This window comes from Alligator mississippiensis, chromosome 7, assembly GCF_030867095.1.
Source record: "Alligator mississippiensis isolate rAllMis1 chromosome 7, rAllMis1, whole genome shotgun sequence".
Lineage (NCBI taxonomy): Eukaryota > Metazoa > Chordata > Crocodylia > Alligatoridae > Alligator > Alligator mississippiensis.
Genome location: NC_081830.1, coordinates 61,463,205 through 61,477,534, shown reverse-complemented (window position 1 = coordinate 61,477,534; position 14,330 = coordinate 61,463,205). Strand labels below are relative to the sequence as shown.

The 14,330-nt window shown below is 47.7% G+C and overlaps 1 protein-coding gene across 1 annotated transcript in view; it reads right to left on the bottom strand.

Annotated features, from left to right (window-relative positions):
* Nucleotides 1-13,650, bottom strand: part of RNF13 (ring finger protein 13) — a 154,619-nt gene extending 140,969 nt beyond the window's left edge. Inside the window, exon 1 of the mRNA XM_006259169.4 lies at nucleotides 13,520-13,650. The gene's annotated coding sequence lies outside the window, so the exon portion shown is untranslated. The remainder of the gene's footprint in view (nucleotides 1-13,519) is intronic.
* Between the last annotated feature and the right edge of the window lie 680 nt (nucleotides 13,651-14,330).

Genomic DNA, 14,330 nt, shown 5'->3' with positions numbered 1-14,330 from the left:
GAGGCCAAATGGAAATTGCACAGGGTACCATAAATCTAACATTTTCTAACTTGGGAGTGCTTGCATTTCAACACACAAAATTACATTTTAAAGGAATCACCCTTAAAAAAACCCCCAAGAACTCCATTATGTGCAATCATGAACTACCCCATTAGCTGCCATCAGCAAGCTTTGAATCTTCAGTCTTCATTACTATAGCACCAACAGCTACCACACCTAAGGTACAGGGCTAACTAATTTAACATGAAATTGCAAAAGGTTGCTGTATCAGTCACGCTGGGTTGAGGCACAGCCCAGAGACCAACACTGGTCAGGAGGAACCTGGCTTGTCTGTCTCTCTTTGACTGACTAGATCAGAGGTAGGCAACATTTTTTGGCCGGAGTGCCAAAAAACACCATAATGCCTACCTCGGAAGATGCCAGAGTGCCGGCATAGCAGAAAAACAAAATGAGGGCAAGGGGTACATGGCAGGATGCCCTGCTTGTGCCCCTTCCCCCACTGAAAGCCTCCACCCCCCAGCCCTACAGCCCCTTGCCCCCCACCCCAAGCTCTGTGGCTGCCAGCAGCTACCCCAGCTCTGGGTAGCTGCTGGAGCCCAGGCTGCTCCCAGCAGGGCTTGCAGCGTCCTAGCTAACTGCTGGCAGCAGCCCAGGCTCCCAGCTGGCAGCAGCTCCCCAGAGCCAGGGTGGGCTGCAGCTGGGAGGCTCCAAACAGCTGTGCCGGCTCCTGCATCAGCTCCTCACTGGCACACCTCAGAGCAGGTGGTGGGAACAGGGCCTGAGGCAGCGCAGCCCCAGTCTCTCCTGCTCCCGGCACAGAGGTGATGATCCCAGTACAGCTGTTTGTAGCCAGCCTGCTGCTTGCTGCAGCTGCCCAGGGCCCAGGCTGGCTACAAACAGCTGCGCCAGGCTCATCACCTCTGTGCCGGGAGCGGGGAAGACACTGGGGCTGCGCTGCCTCAGGCCCCGCTCCCACCTCTGCTCCTAGCAGTTAGCTGGGATGCTGCAAGCCCTGCCAGCAGCAGCTCCCCAGAGCAGGGGCTTGCCGCAGCATGCCAAGCAAAATGGCCTCATGTGCCACACACGGCTCGTGTCAGGGGTTGCCGACCCCAGGACTAGATCCTCTCATACTAAGAGCTGGGTGGGCAGCTAGCATTCAAAATAACTAATATTAACTATGGTTTCTCTATTCCTTTTCTTATTTGGGAATTTTTTAAACAGAAGGTATGCAAGTGGTTGAAATGAAAACTCAGGTAAAGGTAATTAGAAAAGGACATAGAAAAGGAACATACACAAAACACCACCAACAGCTGTGAAAAAAGAGGGGGCTTAAATATAAGTGATAACTATGTTGTATTCTGAAAGAGCCAGATAAAACAAGAAGTACCCATAACCAGTTCTGCATAAAAATACATTTAGAAAGCCTTTCTTTCCAAATTGTGATGCACCTGAACAAGAAAAATGTTACTTTTCCTGTTGATGAGTTATATTGTATCAATATAACCCAGCGCTCTTTCCTGCCCAGAGCAGGGGATCAGACTCGATGATCTACTGAGATCCCTTCCAACCCTAAAAATCTATGAAATCTCGCACTGGGATTTTTTTTTTTTTTTTTTTTTTTTTTTTTTTTTTTTTTTACTAATCAGGGAATTTCTATATAAAATTATGTCACAGCTCCACATGAACATTTTTGTGCGTCCACCAAAAAGCAGCTATTAGTTAATTCCCTGCCTATGTCTTTTTAAGAGGTTTTTAATCTATATGCTTGACGGGCCTTTTTACTTTTTTTTTTTTTTTAACCTAGAAGACATGACTTAGTGATTTTGCTTTGCCTTATTGCTCCTACTCCATCAAATTAAACAAAAACAAAAAACACTAATTTTAATATGTTATCTAAAGTTCTATGTTAGCATATTAGTCTGATTCTGCTCCCAGCAAGACTGATGAGGTCAGGCACAGGTCACTCAAAATTATCAGCTTAAATACAGATCTAATTATTTCACTACATAACAAAAGATTCAGTTAAACAGGAGACTGATTTTCTCTTGGACTGAGTTTATAGCATTAAGGGTGCACCATTACAGATTCTGGGGGCTGATACCGATAACTGATTTTTAAGGAAGCATATCAGCCAATACTGATCTGATTTCCAATGCACAGCACTGCAGTCTGAAGGGCTGCGTCCAGTTGGTAAGTCTGTTGCGGTGAAAGGGGAAAAGGGAGGGAAGAGGCGTTTGTGGGGGGGGGGGGGAAGGGGGCAGATCAATGACCCTGCGGTGAGGGAGGAGTGGGGCAGACACTGCCCAGCCAGGGCAGGGCACCAGATGAAGCAACGGCTCACCTAGGGGAGGGGTGGCTCCTACCACTGCATGCACCCAGCGAAACTGCAGAGAAGGTGGGGGTGTCCCAAGATCTGCAAGGAGCAGGATGGAGCAGGCTGCAGCTGTGGGCTGGGGCCACACTAGGCCATGCTCGGGGCAAGTAGCAGTGGCACTGGGAAGGGGACTACGGAGGGGGCTGCAGTTACCCCCCAATTCCCCACAGCCTCCCATCCCAGCGCTGCCACTGCCTGCTCTAGCACAGCCCCGACCCAACCCCCTCCCCACCACACGTGCCAGGAAGAGACCAGCGCAGCCCTGGCACCAGCCTGCAGCGGCAGCCAGCCCCAGCCCTGTGTCCTCCCGGGCTGCACACAGCAGTGGGAGCCACCCAGCCTGTGCACGCCCGAGCCATAGCTCCATCCCGTGCCCCACCCCACCTGGGCAGCACCTGCCGCAGCCCCACAACCTCCCTCACCACAGAGGCCGTGGTCTACCCCACCCCCATGCCCCTTGCCTCCCCCCTCCTCTTCTACCACAACAGACTTACCAGCTGCATGCAGATCTCCAAGGTTCCAGGCTGTGCTCCTTGCTGATTATGTGCTGCAGTGTGGCTAAGCGCATGCAGAGGCATTTATCGGCCAAATTATCGGCCACATCAAGCCGGTTTCTGATGCAGTCAACTGTCTTTATATCAGTGCTGAACCAATATCGGACTGATGTATCATTTCACCTCTATATAGCATACATGAGGAATTACTCCTTTATTCTAAAAGAAAGTTACCAGATGAATGTGCATCTCAACACTTAAGAAAAGTGCTCTCATTTTCATTAGACAGGAGCATATAATTAAAAAAAAAAAAATCAGATCTTTCTTGAATATAAAAACCAAAAATCCCTTCAGCATTGAGAGAAGGTAGCGATCACAATTTCAGGCAAAATTCTGGCACTTTCTCAGCAAAGACACCAGAGGAAGTAGCTGTTACAGGATTTCTCAGGATCAGGCTTTTATGACAACCCTCTCTCACCTGCCAATGTAGGACATATGAAATTTAGGACATGAACCACCAGACAATGTGCCTTTGTAAGAGCTTAATACATTGGTCCAATAAAAGAAACCCTTGCCTACCACTGTACAAGGCATTCATAAGACCCCATATTAAATACTGTGTGCAGTTGAGGTTGTCTACATCCAAAAAAAAGATTAACTGAAATTGGGACAGGTATAAATAAAAACTACAGAAATAATTAATGGAAATTAAAAAAGCCTGACTTGTTCAGTGCATCAAGGCTGAGTGAGAGGGGATACAATTTCTCTTTATAAGTACATTTGCAGAGTGAATATTAAGTGCATAGAAATTTAGACTGAAAATTAGCAGAAGGTTTCTAATAAAAAGAAGACTGATATTTTTTAAAGGTCTTCCTAAAAAGTGGGTGGTTTTGAATCAATTGAAAAGGGGATGCTTATGGAAAGCATAATATGAGAGGATAGGGGTTTAGTAATATAACCATAACATGTGGAATCAAGTATTTGTTACCCCCAAGGAAGGACAAAGTCGAAACATTTGAAAATCCTATGCTGCTTGTTGCCTGTAGGGGCCAGAAAAATATTCTTTCTCCACTTCTTCCCATGAATGCACTATTGACTTTTTGGTCTGATGGGTGTGGGGTTTTTTCATGGATTGGCGGGGACCATCCTCTGAAGCCATGGACAATGGCCACAACCAGAGGTGGGAGTTCAGTGGATTAATGCTTTTAAACAACTTGCAAAAGTTTTGCTTATGTACTTATGGTTAAACTAAATGCCAGAGTTGAGAACAGAAAATACTTTTTCCCCAGATCAGACTGGCTAAGACCACTGGGGTGTTTTCTGCCTTGCTCTGTAGCATGTCAGTTCTCTTCTAGGATTATCTGATATTTTAACCTAACTAATCTTCTACCGCCGCAGTGGCAAGGTATTAGCAGTGCCTTTCCATTACTTTTGGCATAGTATTATTATATTAAAATAATATATTATTTTAATATATTATATATTAAAATACATAAATATTTTATGTAAATATAATAAAATGAATATTAATGTATATAAATTAATATAAATAAATAATACTATTTAATTATAGTATTAGCAGTGCCTTTCCATTACCTTTGGCATTGTCATGACCCAAAGGTCTGATTTTGTGTGTGTGCTTCGGCACTAGAATTATCCCCGTGGGATTACAACTTCATTGCACGGTGGAGTTTTGCTGCACAGAGAACCCGCATGCAAGGGAGAAAGTTCCCGCCACTTTGCAGCTGTCTCTGCAGGGTGCATTTTCTTTGCAACACAGAAATGCACAGTGCAAAGAGTTCCCGCTCTTCGAATGCAAATTCGTGTCCCGCTATTGGCTAGTGCTAAATTATTCCCACGTGGCGGCTAGCGATTGGCCTGCTAGCCATATAAGAGGCTTGAGCGGTTTCCGCCCAAGCCGAAGAGGACTCCACATCCATCTCGTGGGGACTCCGGGTACGCGACAGGGTAATAGAAACCCTGTGCGTTACTCATAGGAGTTTGGCAGCCTGATCCACCGCCCACCTCTTCCCGTCTTCGAGCGGTAACCTTTCATAAGACGTATCGACGAGTTTTGAGGCGCGCTTGTCCTGGACATCCGGAGTTCTGTCTGCGTGGAGCCCAGCAAACTCCACGTGATTGTTCGTGTTCTTTCTGTTTGTAACCACAACTCAAGCAAGTTTTCAGCCTGCACCGCGACCATCTCGGTGTAAGTAAACAATCTTAAAATCAACCATTAAGCGTTTGTGTCTAATTCTAGCTTGGCGCCCGCCCTCTCCGACCCGGTGTGCCCGGGCTGCCAGCCACAGCCCGCGTGCAGCGCGACCAGGGCCGCGGGTTCGCACCCGGCCCGCACAGGCATATTGGCAGATTTTATTTTTTTTATACAGTCCTTTACGACTGAAGTTAGGACTGGAAAAGATGGTCTTAGGATCTCTTCTGGACAAGAAGTTGCTTTCATACACAACAGGAGCAGGACTCACTGGCCCAGGAAGCAATCTACCAGCACTATATTCTTAAACAAACATGCATGTAACTAAACTGTCACTAATCCCCAGAGGATCTCTAATTGCTAGAACAGCCCTCTAATAGTGTTGGTAGCCACCCTTCAAATCAGATTAGTCCAAGGGCTGTTCTAACCCACAAATTCAGTTCAGTTTAAACCTACCATTTCATGCTCCAACCTGAGACCTCCTCCTCATTTTCCATTGCAAAGACGTGTTCACAGTTCAAGTGCATGCTGCTATGGCAGCTGTACTCCAGTTTCCAGAAAAAGGCAACTAATAGGTAAACAGTTTGTTCATTTCACTGCATCTTGAACTTTAAAGTCTAATTAAAATTATTTAGATATGAATAGTATGAAAAGGAAAACCTACAATATATTTAATTGTACCTTTGTTACCACTGAAATAACCACATCAGGAAGTCAAAGGTTTAAGATTACAGTAACTATACAGCTAGGGAGCACTAACCATGTACTATTTACCAATACAGTTTTTCTCATCACATGTTAGCCCATCTTTGCTATTTTCATAGAATCATAGAAAATTAGAGTTGGAAGGGACCTCAGGAGGTAGTCCAACCCCCTGCTCAAAGCAGGACCATCCTCAACTATATCATCCGAGCCAGGGCTATGTTGAGCCAAACCTTAAAAACCTCAAAGGATGGAGATACCACCACCTCTCTAGGTAACCTATTCCAGTGCTTCACCACCCTCCTAGCAAGAAAATGTTTCCTAATATCCAACCTAAACTTCCCTTGCTGCAACTTGAGACCATTGCTCCTTGTCCTGTCACCTGCCACTACTGAGAACAGTCTTGCTCCTTCAGATAGAAAAAGGCTGACATTAAATCCCCCCTCAGTCTCCTTTTCTGCAGACTAAATAAGCCCAGTTCCCTCACCCTCTCCTCAAAAGTCATGTACCTCAACCCCCTAACCATTTTACCAGTGAACAGAATCAAGATAAAATCTAGGCATCTTCTTTTTTAACTGACTTGCAGTTCCATACCTGCCTCTAACAATACTTGTGGATTTACAATTGCTCACACAAACAAACAGTGGGAAAACAGATCAACTGACTACACAGGGAAAGCAGTAAACCCAGCTATAAACACAGTATGCGACAGCATTTCGTTATTTTGCTCCCTCTGAATTCTTTCATTTAAGCTAACTTTAGATATTGAAATGCCAATAGGCATAATTTTTTGGACAGAATTGTAGCTGTAAATAAACAGTGACTATCTGAAATATTACTGTTAAAAAGAATAGTTTACACTTAAAACACAATTTCTTTCATCAAAATAACTTAAAGTGCTTTATAAATAATGTGTTAAAATTCCTAACAAGTCAGTGATACAGTTGAACTGTATTGTGCAGACTGAAAAACAGGCACTTCTACTGAACTGGGTGTATATTTAGCCACACGCCTTACCTAGATGTGTACATAGGAATTTATGAATTATTTCATAATAAGAATTTGTCCCCAATTTTAAACATCCAATGTAAAAAATTGTGTCGTTCTTGACCTGATCAAAAGCCATACACAAGATCACTCCAGTCTCAGACAGAGCCAACAGAACTCAAAACGCCTGATTTACAGTTCTATCCCATACTTTGTGCAAAAGGCATTTTCCCTACTACGTTTTCAGAGGTTTCTAAAAGCTTAGTGAGTTCAAGAATGGGTATAGAATCATAGAAACATAGAACTGGAAGGGACCGGTAAGATCATCAAGTCCAGTCCCCCGCCATGGGCAGGAAGTACTGGGCTCAGATGAGCTCGACAAGGTGCCTGTCCAGCCTCATCTTGAACAACCACAAGGAGGGTGACTGCACCACCTCTGTTGGGAGTGTGTTCCAGATTCTGGTGACCCTTACAGAGAAGAAGTTTTTCTTTATATCCAACCTGAATTTACCCTCTATTAGTTTATGCCCACTGGTTCTTATCCTCCCTTGAGGTGCCCTTCTGAATAGTTGCTCTCCTAGTTCTTGATGCTCCCCCCAATATACTTGTTGGCAGCTATCAAGTCACCTCAGCCTTCTCTTCCTCAGGCCGAACAGACCCAGTTCCTGGAGTCTCTCCTCATAAGGTCCTTAACCAAATGGGTGGCCTTTCTTTGTACCCTCTAGAGCTTATCCACATCCTTCTTGAAGTGCAGTGCCCAGAACTGGGCACAGTACTCCAGCTGCTGCCTCACCAACACTGAATAGAGAGGGAGAAGTACCTCCCTGAATCTACTGGCCACCCGGTGGCTGACGCACCCCAGAGCTTTATTGCCCCTTCTGGCAGCCTCATAACACTGTTGGGTAATATTCATCTTCCAGTTGACTGTGACCCCCAGGTCTCGTTCAAATGTTGTGTCAGCCAGTGGACCACCACCCAGCATGTAGTTATGGTGAGGGTTCTTCCTACCCAGGTGAAGTACCTTGCACTTCTCCCTGTTAAACCTAATCTGATTTCGTTCCACCCATAAATCCAGTCTGTCAAGGTCATCCTGGAACTTTGCCCTATCCTCTGGCATGCCTGTGTTTCTCCACAGCTTGGTATCATCTGCAAACTTATCCCCTCATCCAAGTCATTAATTAATATGTTGCATAGCATGGGTCCCAGCACCGATCCCTGGGGGACACCACTGGAGACAGCCCTCCAGGATGAGGCCATCCCAGTGAGCCCCACTCTCCGGGAGCAGCCCCTAAGCCAGTTGTCCACCCACCTCACTGTAGACTGAACCAGCCCAGTACCCTCCAGTTTGTTAGAGGGAATCCCATGGAGACAAAGTCAAAGGCTTTACTGAAGTCTAAGTAAAGGACGTCAACCTTGTGTCCCTCATCCAGATGGTTAGTTACCTGGTCGTAGAAGGACAAAAGGTTTGTCAGGCATGTCATCAAAGCCATGCTGGTTGTATTTTAGCACCCCGTCCATTACCAGCTTGTAGTTTATGGCCTCCTTAACCAACTTTTCAAAGACTTTACCCAGGGCCAAGGTCAGACTGACAAGCCTGTAGTTTGCGGGGTCATCCCTCTTCCCTTTCTTAAAGATGGGCACCACATTGGCCCTCTTCCAGTCGTCTGGGACCACCCCTGAGTTCCACATCTCTTCCAACAGCTTGGCTAGTGGCGCTGCTATAAGTTCAGCCAGTTCTTTCAGGAATCTCAGATGCAGGTCGTCTGGTCCAGCAGACTTTAAAATGTCCAAGCATTGTAGAAAATCACTCACCTGTTCTGGGCTGATTTCATGTAGGCTGTTACCTTCCTCCTGTTCCCTGGGCCTCTGATCAGATAAGCAGCCCCTGATGGGTTTCAGGAATACCGACACAAAGTATGTTTACACACATGTTCGGTCTAAAATCTTATTCTAAGTATGAAGAACTGTAATTCAGTACTATCAATGGGAATTAAAGAAGATTTTTTTTTAGATGGAATCAGTATTTTAAGGCTGACTTACCAATTAGAAACATGAAGTTTTGCAATACTACTGACTGACTGGTTGAGCAACAGAGAAAATGAAGTTTCACATTAACCTCTCTGAGAAAATGAATTATGTAATCCAAGAATTTCTGTTCCAAAATAAAGAATTAATTCAACCCTATTACCACAACTTCTCTTCCAGCTCAAAAGAAAAGTTCAAAAATTAAATGTGAAAGAGCAGACATTTAAAAAAAATACTAGTTCTTTATATGTAAAAATACATGTTAAAACCGAGAAGTCAAGCACTCAAAGTTCGGAAATAACAGGACTGAAACTTTACTTGGTCTTAACATGCATAAGGAAATCTTTTCTTGTCTAGCAACAAGCAGAATTAATTTCCAGACCACAATATTGTTCTCAAAGCACAAAAGAATGTGCTTCCTAATTCCTACAGTCAGAAAACACTCCAACTCTACTGTCTTTCATTCCTGGAATTCCTACCTTCAATCACTGTCTATCCTATTAATTGGATGTGACATGCTTCATATATATGGCACAATTTTTTATTACACAGTCATAATGCATAAACTTAAAGGCCGCGTCCAGACACGCGTGGACATTTTGTCCCCGGGGACAACTAGCAGCAGAACACCCTGTGCTGCCGCTAGTTGTTCTCAGGGAATGCCTGTGCCATGTGCACATTGGCGCGCAGCAAGTTACCCAAGGTGGCGAAGGGGAGGCTGGGGCCAGCACTGGGCTGGCCCCAGAAGACTTACGTGGGGTCCTGGAGGCCACCCAGGGCTGCAGCAGTGGTGATCCTACTGGATGGGGGCTGACCGGCAGCGGAGCACAGCTCCAGCCAACCAGGCTCCAGCTTTGGGCAGCACACGCTGTTGCCATATGCACAGCTCCACTTTTTTTCTCTGCAGGTTTTTCAGGGGTCAAAAAAACCTTCTGCACTGCTCTCTTGCAACACAGAGAACAACAGAACATGCGGTAAGTAGTACCGCAGACGTGTCTGTGGCACCACGTCCCACATGGCCACACTCATCTGGACATAACCAAAGAGGCGAAACAAAGCATACCACGAAACAGTAATTCTAGAATTTTCTAACTTCTGAGTGTTAGATTTAGTAATGTTAATCTTTCTTTAAGGTTATTTTTAAATGCATTTTCCTAGGTTTATTTTTTTTAAAGTAGATTGAAAAGTCAGTGGTTCCATTACGCAGAATTACATCCTTTGCAGTTAGATCCTAATCGTAACAGTTTTTCCTATAAATTAGGAGCTCATCAGCTAGAGAACTAAGGAGGAGAAAGACCTACGTGCACTGCCATCACAGGATGACTATGACTACCAAAGTGAAGCTGCATGAAACAATAGCAAAAGTGACCCCAGAATCTATCAGGTAAAATACTGCTAATAAAACTAAGGAAGTATTAATGCCATTGTCCTGTCAGAATTTATCTGAAACATAACATACAGTTCTAGTCATCCACATTTAAGAAAGATGAACTCAAACGGAACTGGCACAGAACAAGGCTACTATATGGCCTGGGGAATGGAGAACCTATCTTGCAAAAGAAAGCTAAAAACAGCTTGTCTTGTTTAGCCTACAAAACTGAAGGCTGAAGGAGATGCAATGATGTTCCACAAATAAAGCTGGGCAAAAGGAGGGACACACCAGAGGGGGAAAAGAACTCTTTAAGCCAGGGCTGCCCACCTAGCAGCCCACAGGCCACATGCAGCCCATGAGGGTTTAAACTGTGGCCCCTTGGGCTCCCATCTGGCCACCATTCTTCCCCACTGCTCTGGTTGCAGCACCAGTTGGGGGCTCCATGTTCTCCCTGCCCCTGCCCAAGGGGGCAGGGTAGCACAGGATGGCACAGACTTCTGTGCCAGGAAATCCTGCAGCCTGAGGTGCCAGTGTCATGGTGCATTGGGAGAGTTCACAGCAAAGGCAAGTCAGGGCATGAGGTGCAGTGGAGGTGTGGGGTCTAGCATCAGTGGCACAGGGTGTACAGTGTAGCAGGGTGGATGAGGAACAGCAGCAGGGGATGCATGGTGCAGTGTAGGGGGCACCCAAGCAGATGGTACAGCAGGATGAGGAGGTAAACCCAGGCAAATGGTGAAGCAAGGAGACTCTAAAGACAGTGCAACAATAGATGTGCTTGGGGGGGTAGGATGCAGAAAGCAGCAGCAAAAGTACTCGTGGTCCAGTGACGGAGGACAGGGCACGCAATCTTTGGGGCCCAAGGCCCCCACTGGCACGGACCCTGCTAGTGAGGCCTGAGAAATGTGTGGCTTGCCAGACACTTAGAAGTTTGACAGCCCTACTCTAAGCTAAAGAGCAATACTGGAATATGAACAAATGGGTATCATGAATAAATTTAGCCTGGAATTTAAAAGGTTTCTAATCAGTGCAGTGCAGAGCAGGAGCAGCCTTCCAGTGGAAGCAGTGAGGACAAAAATCTAACTAGCTCAAAGATGGAGATTGCTCAGTTTATGAAAGGGAATATATTAGTTGGTTACCTATTACAGCAGTGACCTGGCCTTACTGACACAGGAAGTCCTTCCAGTCTTGTCTCCTACATATTCACCCCCCTGGATCATCTGCAGAGCTGGAGCATTAAGATCCACAGCACCAGCAGAAGTTTGTGAAACAGGATTCCTGGGTTCTGCTCCTGGCTCTGGACTGTGGGCCATTACAGAAAACACAGCTTAGCTGGAAGGGACCTTGGAAGATCATCGAGTCCAGCCCCCCGCCCGAAGGGCAGGAAGTCAGCTAGGGTCATAGGATCCCAGCAAGATAAGCATCCAATTTACGCTTGAAGGTGTTCAATGTAAGTGCTTGAACCACCTCCAATGGCAGGCTATTCCAGACCTTGGGGGCTTGGACAGTAAAGAAATTCTTCCTTATGTCCAACCTGAAACAGCCTTGCAGTGTTTACAACCATTCGACAATATTAGTGACTGGGTTCTATTTTCAGTTCTATCAAAAGTAAATGTATACAATCTCTGTTACCTCAACTGTAAAACGGAAAAATCGTTCCATCACGCTCAATTTAGAGGTACGGTATAAAGCTTTGTTCAAAAACGACTACAAAGTAAACAGACTTTTTAATATCAGTCGCGTGGCTCTAAGCCCAGCATCCCTTCTGAGGCCAGAGGGAAGGGCAGTGTTGCTGCTTGCTACTACTATATACAGGTCCTGTCCACAACACTAATTTTATGCCTACTAGAGTAAGAGGCTGCATGGGCCCTGGGAGTACATCCACAGGAGATGGCAATTAGGCACTTCCTGGGACCGGGACTTACTCAGTGCAAGGGGAATGTTGATAGATTGCAGCTGCAAGCTTCTGACAAAGCTCCAGTGAGCCCGGGCAAAACAGTGAGCTGTCAGTGAGTTGTTATAACAGCCACATTTGAGCATGTTGTAAGAGGCTCCTTACTCAAAGCACTAACTCCTTAGCACTAACTGTTAAGCCCATGCCCCTGGTGACAATGAGCTACCTCCAAGAAATTGTTTGTAACTTTAGAAAAGCAGCCTATTTTTCCTCAAACCTTGTTCTCAGAAATGGCTTCTACTGAAAATTGAGAAGTCTGAGGCAGAGACCAGGTTACTAAAAATGGAGCTTATAACCATGATCTACATATAAGAGAGAGGAAGATGTCTGCACTGGGACTGAGCAAATGAAATGGACAGTTTTGGCTGCACTGCATAAGGAACTTCTGACACCAGCGCTTACAAAAGACAGAAACCTGTGTTGCTGCCATTGCTACAGGAAAGTGATGGGTTGTTAACAGGGTGGAAATGTCTGCAGACACTTCAAGAGAGTAAAAAGGTGCTAGATTATGGGTGAAGGAAGGTGGTCTCTCTGAAACAGTTCCTCTGTTAAAATGTCAGCCACACTAAGAAGCCTCCCTTCAAATCCTGTGAACCTCATTTTAGCAGAGAAGTGAGCGCAGACCTCCAGTGGGAAAGGACGCCAACTAGGACGGCACATGTACACATCATCGTTTCAGAGTTGGTAGGATCAGAAAGCACCTGATCAGATCATCTAGTCTGATGCCCTGCCATGGGCAGGAAAGGATGCTGGGGTCAAATGACCCCAGCTAGGTGGCTGTCTCACCTCTTTTTGGAGACCCCCCCAGGGTAGGGGCAAGCACCACTTTCCTTAAAAGTTGGTTCCAGCTCCTAGCTGCCCTGACAGCATCACATGAACCTGTCAAAGGCACCTGCAGCAATCGACCAATTCGGCCCTGCCCCAATGTCCCCAACTTCAGGCGATTTGCAAGAGTTCAGACTCGCCCGGCCACACAGCGAACAGCTCTGCAACACAGCTGCCCCCGGCAAGCCGGAGGAAAACCCTGGGAAACACGGAGTTTCCAGGTGACTCCTGGTCCCCACTTAAAGCTGTGGAGGGGAAAGTGGCCCGGCCGGGGGACGAAGACGCAGCTGAAGGGTCCCGAAGGGCAGAGGCAGGCACCGCATAGAGGGAACGCGGCGGGGTCGGTCCCTGCGGCCGCCCTCTCCAGCCCGGCCCCTGCCTGTACGCGCTGCCCGGCAGCACAGGCGGCCCCAAGCGCAGGCCACGGACGTGCGCCCCGACACACCACCGCCGCCGCCGCCGGGCCCGGGCGGAGCCGCAGCAGGTTCTGCTTTGAGCGGGGAGTCGAGTCGGGCCGGGCCCCCCGGTCCGCGCGGTGCGAGACGGGGGCGCAGGGCGGGGGGAAGGCAGCGCTTACCTGGTCGCTCGCGCGGGGACGAGCAGGACACAGCCTAGGCCGACTCCATGCCCCTGCGCCCACAGCGGCCAGGCCGCTGAGCTGCGCTACGCTGCGCTGCGCAAACCCCGCCCCGGCCGTGCGCAGGCTGAGCGGAGAGGCCACCGCCCCCCGCGCCTGTCACTCGGCGGCCCAGCGCGCCCACGTGACGCCGCAGGGGCCGGGCCGGGCCGGAGCGAGCTGAGGGGAGGGGCCGGGGCTGGCTCCGCCCAACGGCTCCCCTCGGCCGTTTGTTCGGTTGCTCGGCGCCGTCTGTGACGGTACGGCCGTGCGTTGCTGCGCGCTGGGGGAGGGGCGGTGGTGCCGAGTGGTGTCTCCCCGCTTCCGCTCCACAGGGCTGGCCGTGCGGGACTCGCCTCCGCGCCCCGCGGGCAGCTGCAGGCCTCGTGGTGGGAGTTGCCCGTGCTGTCACCTGGCTTGTGCCCAGACCCGTGGGGTTCTTCCGTCACCCGCGCTCCCGCCCCTCTGTGGTGGCAGGAGGCAGGGCGTGCAGGAGTAATTGCCACCCCTGGGAGCCCCTCACTCTCAAAGGAACCCGTACAGGCAGACGTTTCGAGTTACAATGAACAGCACTTGAGACGTTTATAACTTTCCACCCTGTTTTGACTTTCTGACATCGGGGTTTCAACTTCACAACGCTTGATGTGATGCCACGCCAGTGAACAAGTTCTCTGTGTCGCCAGTCTCCCTGGAGAACATCTGTCCAAACTTTCTTGGATGCTTTCTTTAAGAAAGCAGACAAGGCTCCTGAAAAACCTGCAGCCAAGACACC